Raw genomic sequence first — 16,700 nt, forward strand, 5'->3', positions numbered from 1 at the left:
AAGACCCTGCTGATAATACAGGATGCAGTAAAGAAGCCAAAACCTGCCAAAACCAAGATGGCAACTAAAGTGACCTCTGGTCATCCTTATTGCTAATTATAATACATTAGCATACTAAAGGAAACTCCCACCAGCAGCATGACAGTTTACATATGCCATAGCAACCTCTGGAAGTTACCCTCTATGGTCTGAAAGAGGGAGGAACCCTCGTTCCAGGAATTCCCCTCCCTGTTCTCAGAAAACTCATGAATAATCCACCTCTTGTTTAGCATATGATGAAGAAACAACCTTAAAAACAATCAACCAGCAGCCCTCACAGCTGCTCTGCCCATGGAGTAGCCACCCTTTCATCCCTTTACTTTCTTAAGATAAACTCGTTTTCACTTTACTCTGTTGGCGCATTCTTGAATTTCCTTCCTGCCCAAAGCCAAGAACCCACATGGCCTCCTGGGCTGAGACCCAGTTCTGGGGGTTGCCCTGTGCAGAACCGAACTGCAATAAAATCTTAAACTCTTTTCAGTAGTCACATTTTTAGTTATACCTTTGGTACTTTTATTCCTAACAAATCAATGATTTGAAACCAAGATTCTCAAACTAAAAAGATTAATATCAAGTAAAAAAATCTAATCTTTCCATTTAAAAAATTAATACAAATTCATTTCTCTTTAAAAAAATTTTTGTAGCCTAATTCTGTTCAGTAAAAAGGCCAAAATACAATGGCCAATCTAGTAGCAATGAGCATCTGCCACTGACAGGAATGGTGGCTCATTGGAAAACTGGTACATGCCAGGTCTGAGAAGAAAATGTCTTGTAGTACCTGAAAGTAAGGAACCTATGGATACTAGTGAGGTCACATCAAGGGCAAACAGGGAGAGTTGCAAGGGCTTTACTAGCTAAAGACAAGAAAGTTTACAAAATATGTTAAAATCCATCATGTCATAATGACACTCCAAAAGAAGGTACTCCATTGATCACTACTAGAAGATGCTAGGGAAGTGACTCATTTTTCTGAAAACTGGTAAATGAAAAGAAAGAATAAAGCATTTTCCTGTCTTTCCTCTATGAAATATACCTTAGAGGCTGATGGCCAGGCTATAGGAGGAATCAGCATCACAATACCTAAAGCCAGTGATCAATCTCAACATCACAGAAAGTGAGACAACCAGATATGATGTGAGTCAAATTGGAAATAAAGTAGAAATTAAATTCTACTTTAGCTGAAAGGCTGCAAAGACTTGAATACGTGGCAATATTTCCCTTTAGTATTCATCAGAATGACTTAAAGGGCTTATTAAAACACAGATTGTTGGCTCCACCCCTCACCCTGAGATTCTTACTTAGCAGGTCTGCAATGGAGCCAAAAATTTGCATCTCTAACAATTTCCCAGGTGATGCTGGAGCTGCTGATACAGGAACCACATTTTGTGTTTATTCTCTCAACATAAAATCTCAAGGCTAGTACAGAGGCTCCAGAATGATGACCAGCTCCTTCTAACTTGCTGTTCCATCAACCTAGCTCATGACTTGCATCCTCAAAATCACCTCATGATCCAAGGGAGCTCCTCCAATTCTAGCCATCATGTTAGCTTCAGGGTAGTAGGAAAGGAGTGAAGGCAAAGGGAACATCTCCCAGCCTCATCAGCTCCTTTTTAGGAGCCTTATTTGCAAGAACTTAGTCAAAAGGCCTCATTACAGGGAAAATGGCAAATACACTCTTGCTGAGTACACTGACAGTCCAAATAATAGTAGGGATCTATAACTAAGGAAGACTAGATATTGAATAGGCAAAAACAACAACAAAAAAACTCTGCCATACCACTTAAGTCTACATATACTCCAATTAAGAAGTCCTACTGATTTTGCCTCCCAATTATTTTGTAAGTTTGTCCTACAGGTTACATCTCTAATTCTATTTCTCTAGATCTTGCTTTAATCATCTCTCTCCTACTTTATTATAATTGCAATCTAACCAGTCTCCCTACCTACTATCCTGATGATAGGTAGAAGATGGATTTCGAGCAAGCTAAATCTGCTTATAATTCTTCAATAACTCCACATTTTCTATAAAATAATTAGGTATAAGCATTTTATTATTTCATATGAAGCCCTCATCTACCTATTCCCTGCCTTTTACTTCATACTACTTAACAAACTGTTTCTCTCTTCAGTGCTTTTGTGATGTTTTCTCTGCTATTAAGATACTCTTGTGCCTGTAATCCTTCTACTCAGGAGGCTGAGGTGAAAGGATTGCTTGAGCCCAGGAGTTCAGGGTTACAGTGAGTCATGATTTCACTACTGCACTCAAGCCTGAGTGACAGAGCAAGCCCCTGTCTCTAAAAAAGAAAAAAGAAAAAGATACTCCTGCTACTCTCTTTACCATTTCAACTCATCCTCTAAGATTTAACCAAGATACTACCTTCTCCAGAAAGATGTTCCTTGACAACCCTCCTTCATAGGAAGAGTACTCCTGTATAATCTCATCAAGTCCAGAGCTGTCACTGGATATTCCACGTTGTATTATAATCTGTTTGTATCTCTGGATTTCTCAATAGATGGCAGTCTTCCTAAGTGTAAGGACCACGAAGTTTTATCTATCTTTATACTTCCAAAACTGGATACAAAGCAGATGACAACTATTATTTGTTGAATAAAAAGCATAAGCCTTCATCTCCAGCTAGCCAATATACTGAAAATCTGCATAGGACTTGTCAAGCAATGTAATATCCTTTCCTATCACAAGTATCACATTCTAATCACTCAATTTCAAAAGATAATTAGAATCAGAATATTCTTCTTTAATAACTGTATATCAGTCTGTTTACATGCTGCTAATAAAGACATACCCGAGACTGGGTAATTTATAAAGGAAAGAGGTTAAAATGGACTCACAGTTCCACATGGCTGGGGAGGCCTCACAATCATGGCAGAAGACAAAGGAAGAGCAAAGGAATGTCTTACATGGTGGCAGGCAAGAGGTCTTGTGCAGGGGAACTCCCATTTATAAAACCATCAGCTCTCATGAGACTTATTCACTATCATGAGAACGGTATGGGGGAAACTGTCCCCATGATTCAGTGATCTGCACCTGGGTCCAACCTTGACACATGGGGATTATAACAATTCAAGGTGAGATCTGAGTGGGGACACAGCCAAACCATATAATTCCATCCCTGGCCCTTCCCAAATCTCATGTCCTCACATTTCAAAACCAATCATGCTTTCTTGACAGTCCCCCAAAATCTTAACTCATTTCAGCATTAACTCAAAATCCAGAGTCCAAAGTCTCATCTGAGACAAGGCAAGTCCCTCCGCCTATGAGCCTGTAAAATCAAAAACAAGTTAGTTACTTCCTAGATACAATGGGGGTACAGGCATTGGGTAAATACACCTGTTCCAAATGGGAGAAATTGGCCAAACCAAAGGGACTACATGCAAGTTTGAAATCCAGTGCCCCATGCAAGTTTGAAAGCCAACAAGGCAGCCAAATCTTAAAGCTTCAAAATGACCTCCGTTGACTCATATGCAGGTCACACTGATGAAAGAGTCGGGTTCCCATGGCCTTGGGCAGCTCTGCCCCTGTGGCTTTGCAGGGTACAGCACCACCGCCCACCCCCATCTGCTTTCACAAGCTGGTGTTGTCTGCAGCTTTTCCAGGTGCAAAGTGCAAGCTGTCAGTGGATCTACCATTCTGGGGTCTGGAGGACCATGGCCTTCTCCTCACAGTTCCACTAGGCAGTGCCCTAGTATGAACTCTGTGTGGGTGCTTCAACTCCACATTTTCCTTCCACACTGCCCTAGGAGGGGTTCTCCATGAAGGTCCCACCTCTGCAGAAAACTTCTGCTTGCACATCCAGGTGGTTCTAAAGATCCCCTGAAATGTAGGTGGAGGTTCCCAAACCTCCATTCTTGACTTCTGTGCACCTGTAGGCTCAATGCCACGTGGAAGTTGGAAGTTGCTAAGGCTTGGAGCTTGCACCCTCTGAAGCCATGGGCCGAGCTGTACCGTAGACCCTTTTAGCCACAGCTGGAGCAGTTGGGATGCAGTGCACCAAGTCTCTAAGCTGCACACAGCAGGGGACCCTGGGCCCAGCCCATGAAACCATTTTTCCCCCTAGGCCTCTGGGCCTGTGATAGGAGAGCCTGCCATAAAGGTCTCTGATATGCCCTGGAGACATTTTCCCCATTCTCTTAGTGATTAACATTTGGCCCCTCATTACTTATGCAAATTTCTACAGCTGGCTTGAATTTCTCCTCAGAAAATAGGTTCTTCTTTTCTATCGCATCATCAGGCTGCAAATTTTCTGAACTTTTATGCTCTGCTCTTAAACATAAGTTTCAATTCCAAACCGTATCTTTGTGAATACATAAGACCGAATGCTTTTAACAACACCCGGGTCACATCTTGAATGCTTTGCTACTTAGAAATTTCTTCCACCAGATGCCCTAAATCATCTCTCTCAAGTTCAAAGTTGCACAAATCTCTAGCGGAAAAATGCTCCCAGTCTCTTTGCTAAAACATCACAAGAGTCACCTTTATTTCAGTTCCCAAAAAGTTCCTCATCTGCATCTGAGACCACCTCAACCTGGACTTCATTGGCCATATCACTGTCAGCATTTTGGTCAAAGCCATTCGACAAGTCTCTAGGACGTTCCAAACTTTCCCACATCTTCCTATCCTCTTCTGGGCCCTCCAAACTGTTCTAACCTCTGCCTGTTACCCAGTTCCAAAGTCGCTTCCACATTTTTTGGTATCTTTACAGCAGCACCCCACTCATGACACCAACTTACTTTATTAGTCTGTTCTCATGCTGCTAATAGACATACATGAGACTGGATAATTTATAAAGGGAAAAGGTTTAATGGACTCACAGTTGCTCACATGGCTGGGGAAGCCTCACAAATGTGGCAGAAGGTGAAGGAAGAGTAATGGCATGTCTTACACGGTAGCAGGCAAAAAGGTTGTGTAGGGCAACTCCCCTTTATAAAACCATCAGATCTCATGAGATTTGCTCACTGCCATGAGAACAGTATGGGAAAAACCTGCCCCCATGATTCAATTGCCTCCCACAAGGTCCCTCTCACAACACGTGGGGATTATGGGAACTACAATTCAAAATGAAATTTTGGTGGGGACACAGCCAAACCATATCAAACTCCAACTACAGCTCAAAGCATAAAAACTATTTTGTGCATAGCCAAACATCTTTATTTTTCACAACCTGAATACTAAAGATACAACCCAACTAGTCCCAGAACATTTCTAGATATTTCTGTGTATCAACCAAACTAAACAAAGTTTTTAAAAAGAACATCTGCAACAATAACAGAATAATAATTTAACAATCAAAGTTGGCTTCACTATTTCTTGTCTTCTCCATACATTTATCCAAGTTCTCCATCTTTATTTCTTCTTCCTTTTTATATGGGGTATATTCAGTATCTTTTTCCTGGGTTTGGAACTGATTTCTCCTTTGGTATCAAGAAACATTCAGCATTTAAAACTTGTTCAGCTGTCATTGAACTTCTATAATATATCAAGCTACAGAGGAGGGATTTGACTTTATCATCCTGTAAGGAAAAACAGGTGTTACAAAACAAAGGAACAAAAGGACAAATCTGTAATGAAGAAGGACAATTCACAAATACTTTTGGTCAGTGATACAGGGCAAAAATCAAGTTTTTCTATTTAGATTTTTAAAGATTCCTACCAAGTTCAACTATAGTTGACCCTTAAACAACACAAGTTTGAACTGCACAGGTAGGTCCACTAATAAGTGGATTTATTTTTTCAATAAATATAGTCAGGAAGGAGGCGCTTCAAGATGACTGACGAAGTATGTGGTACTCCCCGCAACAAAAAAAAAACACCAAAATAATGAGCTGATAATCACCCTTTAAATAGATCATCTGGTTGGGCACAGTGGCTTATGCTTGTAATCTCAGCACTTTGGGAGGCCATGGTGGGGGGAATCACCTAAGGTCACGAGTTCAAGACTAGCCTGGCCAACATGGTGAAATCTCGTCTCTACTAAGAGAGTTGTATACTTGGAAGTGAAAGAACAATATCTACCATTACAAAACACATATAAACTCCACTGGTAAAACAAACACACAAATAAAGACGAGAAAGAATTCAAGTGTTACCACTACAGAAAACCACCAAACCACGATGAGTAAGGGAGAAAGTAAGAAACAAAAGATACACAAAACAACCAGAATCAATTAATACAATGACAGAAATTAACCCTCATGCATGTATCAATAACAGCCTTGAATGTAAACCAGTTAAACTTTCCACTTAAAAGATATAGACTGGTTGAAAGGATCTTTTTTTAATGACCCAATTATATGCTGCCAAAAGATGTTCTATACAAAAGGAAACCAAAAGCAAGCAGGTGTAGCTATACTTGTATCAGATAAGACAGACTTTAAGTCAAAAAGAGCAAAAAGTGACAAAGAAGGTCATTATATAATAATAAAGAGATCAATTCAGCAAGAGAATATAACAATTCTAAACATACACATGGATCCAACAACAGAGCGCCCAGATACATAAATCAAATATTATTAGATCTAAAGGGAGAAACAGACTCCACCCAACTCTCACCACTAGACAGATCATCTAGAGACAAAATTAATTTTTTTAAAAAAAACAGATTTTACACTGCACTTAAAAACCAAATTAACCTAACATATTTACAGAATACTTTACCCAACAGCAACAGAATATACATACTTCTCATGAGCATATGGAACATTCTCTAGGAATAGACCATATCTTAAGCCACAAAACAAAGCTCAAAAAATGTTTTAAAATTAAAATCATATCCAGTTTCATCTCAGACCACAATGGAAAACTAAAAATCAACAAGAGAAACTGAAAACTACACAAACACATGGAAATTGGCCAGGCACAGTGGCTCACACCTGTAATCCCAAAACTCTGGGAGATGGAGGTGGGTGGAATACTTAAGGTCAGGAGTTTGAGACCAGTCTGGCCAACATGGTAAAATCTCATCTCTACTAAAAATACAAACATTAGATGAGTGTGGTGGCAGACACCTGTAATTTCAGCTACTCAGGAGGCTGAGGCAGGAGAACTGCTTGTACCCAGGAGGCAGAGGTTGCAGTGAAGTGAGATCATGACACTGCACTCCAGCCTGAGCAACAGAGTGAGACCCCCATCTCAAAAAGAAATAACAACAACAACAACAAAAAAAACACATGGAAATTAAACAACATGCGGCTGAATGACCACTGGTTCAAGGAAGAAATTAAAGAGGGAATAAGAAAATATCTTAGAACAACTGAAAATCAAAACAACATAACAAAACCAATGAGATATAGCAAAAGCAGTGTGAAAAGAGAACTTTATAGCAATAAATTCTTGTATCAAAAAAGGAGTAAGATTTCAAATAAATGACCTGATACACATTAGTAGAAAAGAAAGAATAAAGACGAAAGCAGAACTAAGTGAAATAAAGCCACAGCTAACATCATTACTAAATAGGGAAAAGAAAAACATTCCTCTAGCGAAGCGCAGTGGCTCACGCCTGTAATCCCAGCACTTTGGGAGGCCGAGGTGGGCAGATCACCCGAGGTCAGGAGTTCGAGATTGGCCTGACCAACATGGTGAAACTTCGTCTCTACTAAAAAAATACAAAAAAAAAAAAAAAAAAATTAGCCGGGCATCATGGTGGGTACCTGTAATTTCAGCTACTTGGGAGGCTGAGGCACGAGAATTGCTTGAACCCAGGAGGCGGAGGTTGCAGTGAGCTAAGACCGTGCCACTGCACTCCAGCTGGGCAACAAGAACGAAACTCCATCTCAAAAAAATGAAAAACAAAAAACAAAAAAAGAAAAAGAAAAACATTCCTCTAAAGAACTGGAACAAGACAAGGATCTCCACTTTCACCACTTCTCTTCAACACAGTCCTGGAAGTCCTAGTCAGAGCAACCAGACAAGAAAAATAAAAGGAATCCAAATTGAAAAAGAGCAAGTCAAATTGTCCCTCTTTGCAGATGACACTATCTTAGCTATCTACAAAAACCTAAAGACTCCACCAAAAAGCTCTTAGATCTGATTAATCTAGTAAATTGGCAGGATATAGAATCAACATGTAAAAATCGGTAGCATTTCTATAAACCAATAAGGAACTAGCTAAGAAGGACATCAAGAAAGTAATCCCATTTACAATAGCTATAAATAAATATATTACCTAGGAAGAAATTTAAACAGGGATGTGGAAGAGCTCTCCAAAGAAAACTACAAAATGCTGATGAAAGAAACTGAAGAGGACGCTAACAAATGGAAAGACATTCCATGCTCTTGGATCAGAAGAATTGGTATTGTTAAAATGCCCATACTACCCATAGAAATCTACAGATTCAAAGCAGTCCTTGTCAAAATAGCAATGTAATTTTTCACATAAATAGAAAAAAATCCTAAATTTCATGTAGAACTAAAAAAGAGCACAAATAGTCAAAACAATTATCAGCAAAAAGAACAAAGGTGAAGGCATCAAACTGACTTCGAAATATCTTTCAATCCCAACACAGCATTTTACTAGTATAGGAAAAGGATACATACACCTATAGAATAGAATTGAAAACCCAGAAATAAAGCCACATATTTACAGCCAACCAATTTCTTACAAAGGCACCAAGAACATACACTGGGGAAAAGACATCCACTTCAATAAATGGTGCTGGGAAAATTGGATATCCATATGCAAAAGAGTAACAGTGGACCCTCACCTCTCACCATATACAAAAATCAATTCAAGATTGATTAAAGCCTTAAATATAAATCCCAAGACTATAAAAGTACTAGAAGAAAACATACGGGAAACACTTCATGACATTGGTCTAGGCAGATTTTTATGGCTAAGACCTCGAAAGCACAGGCAACAAAAACAAAAAGAGACAAATGGGACTATATTTAACTAAAATGCTTCTGGACAGCAAAGGAAATAATCAACAGAGTGAAGAAACAATTTGTTGAATGGAAGGAAATATTTGCAAACTATTCATCCAACACTAATATCCAGAATATACAAGAAACTCAACAGGGAAAACAATCCCATTAAAAAGTAGGCAAAGGACATAAATAGACATTTCTCAAAAGAAGGCATACAAATGACCAAGTATATGAAAAATGCTCAATATCACTAATCATCAGGGAAATGCAAATCAAACCCACAGTGAGGTATCATTCTACATCAGCTAGAATGCCACTATTTTAAAAAATGACAAAAAATAGCAAAATACTATTTTGAAAAATCTCCACAAAGATGTGGAGAACAGGAAACTGTTATACATTCTTAGTGGAAATGTAAATTAGTATAGCCACTATGGAAAATAGTATAAATATTTTTCAAAAAACTAAAAATGGAACTATCATACAATCCAGTAATCCCACTACTTGATAGTTATCAAAATAAAAAGGAAATCAGTATATGAAACCTGCACCTCAATGTTTACTGCAGCAGTACTCACAATTACAAAGGTAAGGACTCAAACCTAAGTGTCCATCAATGGACAAATGGATAAAGACAATCTGGTACACTATTAAAGAAATATAAAGAAAATGTGGAATACTATTCAACCATCAAAAAGGAATTAAATTCTGTCATTTTCAGCAACAAGGATGGAACAATCATTCTGTAAAGTGAACTAAGCCAGGCACAGAAAGACAAATATCAAATATTGTCACTCATATGTCGGAGCTATAAAAGTTGATCTCATAAGGTAGAGTTGAATGACAAATACCAGAGACTAAGAGAATGTGGGTGACATGGAAGGGGATGAAGAGAGTTGTTTAATGGGTACAAACAACCAGGTTGATAGAAGAAATAAATACTAGTGATTGATAGCAGAGTAGGGTGACTCCATTTAAACTATGTATTAAATATTTCAAAATAGCCAGAAGAGAGGACTTGATATGTTCCCAAAACTAATGAATACCCTAAATACGGACTTTGTCATTAACACATTCCATACAAGTTACAAAATATCACATATACCCCATAAATATGTACAAATATTATGTATCAATATGAAATAAGTACAGTCAACCCTCCCTATCTGCAGTTTCTACATCTGCAAGCAAACAGATCAAAAACACAGTATTCTCAGGACTCGACACCCACAGATACAAATGGCTGATTTTTCATACGCATAGGTTCCACTGGGCCAACTGCAGGACATGGGTATGGGTGGATTTTATCTGTACCAAACCCCTATGTATACAGAGGGATGACTGTACTTTTTTAGTAAAATGGAATGCCTCCAGTACTGAAACAATGGAATTGAATTATGGCGAAAAAATGTAAAAGGAAAAAAACCATAGCTGAAATCTCTCAAAAACAAGTGAAATGAGAACAAATAAATTTTATTACTTCCTTTCTCCCTGTTTGAACAGGGTACTGGTCAGAATTTGACACTATTAAAATGTCACACAGAAGCTTCTCAGTCTGGAAGGGTAAACTTCTTCATTTAGTCAGCTGTTTCTGGTTTTGGTGTTGAAGTGATCACCCTCTAGGATCACCTCTACTACCGCTATCATTATCACCATCATTATGGGAGCCAGAATTTATTATATCCCTCTATTTCAAAGGACATTATTTGTATTAGAACATGTAAATAATCCTGTAATGTTGCTGTTCCATTATTTCCACCTGCAAAGACATCTGGGTATACCTTTTATTTGCTTCTTATGATTACTCCAACCAAAGCACATATCACATTGAATAAAAATGATCTGTTTACTGCTGACCGGGCAGGCACTTTGGGAGGCCAAGGTGGGTGGATCATTGAGGCCAGGAGTTTAAGACCAGCCTGGTCAACATGGCAAAACTCTGTCTCTACCAAAAATACAAAAATTAGCTGGGCATGGTGGCACATACCAGTAATCCCAGCTACTCAGGAGGCTGAGGCAGGAGAATCACTTCAACCTAGGAGGCAGAGGCTGCAGTGGCTGAGATCATGCCCCTGCATTCCAGCCTCGGCAACTGAGCAAGACTGCCTCAAAAAAAAAAAAAAACAAAATTCATCTGTTTACTGCTAGTGTCTGCATTACACTCTAAGATCCTTAAGGTTTGAAATTTTAGTTTGTCACTTCATCTCCAGAAAGTAGCACAGTATCTGAATATAGCAGACATTCAGTAAATATCTGATAAATGAATGAATGCCAACATCTGTACTCTACAGAATATGTTTTTAAGAACATTTAAAGATAGTATCTTCCCTAGGTGCAAACAATTAAATATTACAAAATCCAAATGAGAAAAATAACACATGCTCCTGAAAACCGCAAAAGTAGATCAGGAACAAAAGTCTTATTATGGTCTTCAACAAAAATGAGTCTCATAACAAATGGGTCAATTTTCCCTAAGTTAACTTAAAAAGTTTACATTATTCCAATAAAAATATAATTTTTTTCCTTGAGACCAAACAAGTTAATTATAAAGATGTCTTATAAGAATGACAACCAAGAATAGCCATGAAAGCTGATTTAAAAAAATAGCAATGAGGGCCAGGTGCAGTGGCTCACACTTGTAATCCCAGAACTTTGGGAGGCTGAGGCAGGTGGATCACTTGAGGTCAAGAGTTCGAGACGGGCCTGGCCAAAATAACGAAACCCCATCTCTACTAAAAATACAAAAATTAGCCAGGCGTGGTGGCATATGACTGTAGTACCAGCTACTTGGGAGGCTGAGGCACGAGAATCACTTGAACCTGGGAGGCAGAGGCTGCAGTGAGCTGAAATTGTGCCACTGCACTCCAGCCTGGGACTTCGGACTGTGTTTTTTTGTTTTGTTTTTTAAACAAAACAAAACAAAAAAGCAGTGAAGAAGGAACAAGCCCTATAAGTATTAAAAAGATACTATAAAGCCTATTTTAGTTAAATGAGTGCGGCACTAGAACATGAATAAACAAAGCAATGGAATAGAAAAACTAAAAATATACCCCTGTACAAATAAAATTTTCTGCCTGAACACACTGATCAATCTTACTGTGACAATCAAACACCACGATCCCCCTCATATGACACAATAATATGTCCAAAGTATCATGCATAAAATATACTGCCTGTAAAAACTGAATGTAAATTTAATTAACCTCTGTATCTACCACTTTTTTCAATTGGGGAAAAGAGAACTATGAAATAATACCATAAGGATGCAATCAGCCAGCTCCAAAGTATGGAAAATGAAATTGTTTTTTTCACACAATACATGGCATGGAGAAAAAGAGTTGTGGGGGAACTTTACAGCTCAAGAGAGATTAAGAGATATATTAACCCAATACAGGTAGATCTTGTTGACATACTAATTTGAAAAAAGCAACCATTTAAAAATATATTTAAGACAATTAGGGAAATTTAAATACAATATTACAATTTGTTAATTTTATAAGGTGTGATAACTGCATAACATATGTTGTAAACTAAACCTAAAGCAAGCAGAAGGACAGAAATAATAAAGATTAGAAAGAAAATAGACAACAGAAAAACAAGAGAGAAAAATCAATAAAACCAAAAGCTAGGTATTTTTTAAAAATGTACAAACTGGACAAAACTTACTTGGACTAACCAAGAAAAAAAGAGAGAAGACTGAAACTGCTAGAACCTGAAATGAAAAATGGGACACTACTGAACTTAGAGAAAGAAAAAGAATTATAAAGAAAATATGTACAACTGTATGCCAACAAGCTAGATAACTTAAATGGAATAGACCAACTTTTAGACACAAACTACCAAAATCAGCATTATTGTACTTAAGCAGAGGCTGAGGGCCATCTGTTGGGGGTATTACTGGAGGGATTCTGAAGGATGGGAATGGTGTATTAATTATCCTCTAATAACTCTCTCAACTACATGGTTCCATGAATTTATATTCTTCTCCGTTTGTGGTATGGTATCTGTAATGTGCTGACTACAGAGCCTTGATTTGTTTTGCAGCTATGTGTGATCACAAAATGTAGATAAAGGTAATCCCATTGCCAGCACTAATAACTGACTCAGATCACAGAAGCAAATACTATACAAGTCAAGATTCTTATAATTTGAACTTGTTTATTACTCAATTTATTATAAATCTTGCTTGTTCAAATTTCTAAATTATTAATTTCATTTTAAATGCTACAATCCTTGAATCCATGAGTAGCTACCCACATTAAACAGGGACTGTGTATTTACATTCACTTTTATTATACAATTATACATATACCTAGCAGCATGCCTAGCAAGGCATGATTGCTTGCAGATTATTATTATTTTTATTTATTTTTTACGATTTTGAGACAAAGTCTCATTCTGTCACCCAGGCTGGAATGCAGTGGCACAATCTCGGCTCACTGCAGTCTCTGCCTCCCAGGTTCAAGTGATTCTCCTGCCTCAGATTCCCAAGTAGCTGGGACTACAGGCACCTGCCACCACGCCCAGCTAATTTTTTTGTATTTTTAGTACAGACAGGGTTTTTACTATGTTGGGCAGGCTGGTCCTGAACTCCTGACCTCAGTTGATCTGCCCACCTCGGCTTCCCAAAATGCTGAGATTATAGGCATGAGCCACCATGCCCAGCTAGATTACATCTTAGAGTAGGCAGACTTCTAAGATTGCCCCAGGACCCCAATCTTCTGTTATTCATAACTTTACATAATTCTCTCCTCTTGGACCTAGAGAATTGCTTCTAACAGAGAGAATACTATCAAAAACTATGGGATATCACTTTTACAATTTTGTTATGAAAAACTGTCACTTCTGTCTTAGTGAACAGAGTCCACTGCCTTCTCTGCATATACATTTCAATGAAGCATGCTGCCATGATGGAAACAGGGCAAAGGATTGAGGGCAACCTCTGGCCAACAACTAGAGAAGAACTGAGGTCCTCATTCTAATAAACTGAAAGAAACAGAATCCTATGAACAAACATGTGAGGTTAGAGGCATAGCCATCTCCAGTCGAGCTTTAAGATGACTATAGCCCAGCCAACATCTTAACTGCAACCTTAAATTCACTGAAGCAGAAATCCCAAATAAGCTGTGTCCAGATTCCTGACTCATGAAATTGTAATATAAGTTTTAAGTTTGAGCTAAATTTCAGGATAACTTGGTACAAGGTAATTTTTCTATCAAACCTGAAAGAGCAAGGGTTCTGGATGTGCACTTTTGGTGAATCTGTAACCTCTAATGCAGCATTTCTGGTATTTTTCTATTTAACAGCAAGAAGTCTTTATCATAGACTTTTTCAAACTGTAAACCATAGTCAACCTTCTTTGCTATTCCCTTCCACAGAGATAATCAGGAAGTGTAACATGAAGTTTTATAATCCTACAAAAGTTGTCTGGAATGCTTTTTGCTACTACCCAAGAAGTGTGGCAAAGCTCCTTAATATCACTTCTAAGATGTGTTTTTTTAAAATGATTTCATGGGACACTAGAAGGTATTGTACAATATTTCTGTAGTCAAATAAGGAACTACTGAGTTTAACAAAATTATATGTATTCTTTCACTGTAATCCTAACTCAAAATAGCATAAGAACTTCCAGAGCCTGATCATTATACTCTTATAGACTCATCTGCTGTAATATTTATCCTCTTTATATCTAGTCATATTGAATTGCCCCTTTCTTTGCAGAACTAAAATTCAGCTTCCCCCAAAGTGCTTTTTTTAGGGGCTTCATTTTTTTTTAATCTTTATGGGTACACTATGAAGTACATGAGATATTTTAATACAAGCATATAATGTGTAAAAATCAAATCAGGGTAAATGGAGTACCCCCAAAGTACTTGCTAATTACTTAACTTATAGATGTTAATTATTTACTTGTTCACATTTCTAAATTATTAATTTCATTCTCAATGCCACAATCCTTGTAATCCTAGGACCTGGTTCACTTCCTGTCACAGAAATAGCTACTCAAAATATGCTGGCTGAATACATATGTGAATGACAAAGATATAGTTAGGTACTTATAAAAAACTAAGTTATAATAAAACATTATTTTACTCTAATATGATCTTGAAACACACAGTAAACAATATTCTTCCCTAATTGTTAGATTATTTATATAATCTGTGTGACAAACATACAACCCAGCAGAATAACACTGGTGTAGTAATTAAGCGGTGTAAGTAGGGCACCTGAATTTTTTCCAATACTTCATTTATTGCAAATGTTAATTTGGATTCTCAGAAAAACTGGTGGACACTTTCAGTCAGATGTCTAAGTTTATATTACTGCATGTGTTTCAAACCAGTAAATGTCAAAAAGGCCACATACCAAATGAAACTGATCCACTTTCGGGATTCCATCTTTATTTATCTCAAACTCCTGATTTTGAACAGAAAGCTGTGAAAGAAAGAAAGAATGAATAAATGTCCAATGTGTTAATATACTGATCTATAGAAGAGTTAACTCTGGAACTTCAGATCCTGGTGACCAGAAAAGAGCTCGCTTAAAGAAAGCACATTAACTATCTTACAGGGTAAAATCACTTTCATTGTAACTACCTGTTCAGAAGCAACCAAATGGTTCCTGGGGTTCCTAAAGTACCGATCAGAGGTGATGTACACACTATGAACACTTTAATATTTCTTCACCTTATAAGAAAATGTGTTAAAGCTTGGTAGCCTATATATCATGTTAGCTTCACCAATACTCAAAAATTGGGTACAAAGAAAATAAATCAGGCAAGTTTCTTTCTACCATAATATCTAACCTGTGTTCGAGAAATATAAGCTGAACTTTAAAAAAAAAAGCTTCAGAGATAAGGGGGATGCAAGAAATAAATTAATTAAATTTAACTTAAAACCATGGAGAATTTTTCACATACACAAAGGTATTCTGAGTCCCACATATTCATCCCCTAGCCTTAACAACCATCTGCCAATGACTACTCTTACCCTGTGAACAAACCCATATATATTATCTTTGAGGCAAATCCTATGCATGTCATAATTTCACCTATAAACATGTTAGTATATATCTTTAAGAGACAATCTTATTTTTACACAATCATATCATAAGAAAAATACTTTTATATAACATACCTAGCTTTCAAAATTTGAGTGATCTCATATCAAATTAGTTTACCTTTTTAGTTTATTTAAATCCAAATCCAAATAAGTTCCACCCACAGCAATTAAAAAATGAGCAGAAGGGCTTTTGGTCTCTTCCTGTTCCTCTCCATTAAGTACAATTATAAAACCTGAAAATACCAGAAAATATAACCAAAGGAAAACATTGAAAGGTTTAAAAAAGGAAGAAAAACTAGTTGAAGACCCCAGGATTAAAGGAACAACATAGTAACAGGTTGTCTTAAAACCCTCCCAACTGAAAAAAAAAAAAAAAAAGTGATCCAGATCTGATGTTTCCCAACTCCTAAGCCTACAAAGCCTGCAACAGAAAGCAGCCCAGGTAGGTTCATTCCTCTCTTGAACTTAATAGGATTGCCATCAACACCACCAGGTGAGGCCAGGAGAAACAGCAAGAAGGTTCAACTGGAAACCTCACTGTCAGTAAGCAGCCAGGGGAAGCATTCACCATCCCCAGCAGCAGCACCACCTGAGACACCAACGAGGCCACAGGCACCAACAAAGGGAAACCACACCACAAGCAGCTGATCCAGTAAATACACTCTGATGCCCCTAAGTAGGGGGATCCCACCATAACAAGGGATGGTTCTGGAGGTATT

At 37.7% G+C, this 16,700-nt stretch overlaps 1 long non-coding RNA gene across 1 annotated transcript; it reads right to left on the reverse strand.

The window, feature by feature from the left end:
- Positions 1 to 5,181: 5,181 nt before the first annotated feature.
- Positions 5,182 to 16,203, reverse strand: LOC113220502. Its single transcript, XR_003307374.1, has 3 exons — positions 16,100 to 16,203; positions 15,287 to 15,355; positions 5,182 to 5,568 (listed from the first exon to the last, which is right to left on the reverse strand). It is a non-coding gene; the product is annotated as an uncharacterized LOC113220502 (long non-coding RNA).
- Between the last annotated feature and the right edge of the window lie 497 nt (positions 16,204 to 16,700).

This window comes from Piliocolobus tephrosceles, unplaced genomic scaffold, assembly GCF_002776525.5.
Source record: "Piliocolobus tephrosceles isolate RC106 unplaced genomic scaffold, ASM277652v3 unscaffolded_1415, whole genome shotgun sequence".
Lineage (NCBI taxonomy): Eukaryota > Metazoa > Chordata > Mammalia > Primates > Cercopithecidae > Piliocolobus > Piliocolobus tephrosceles.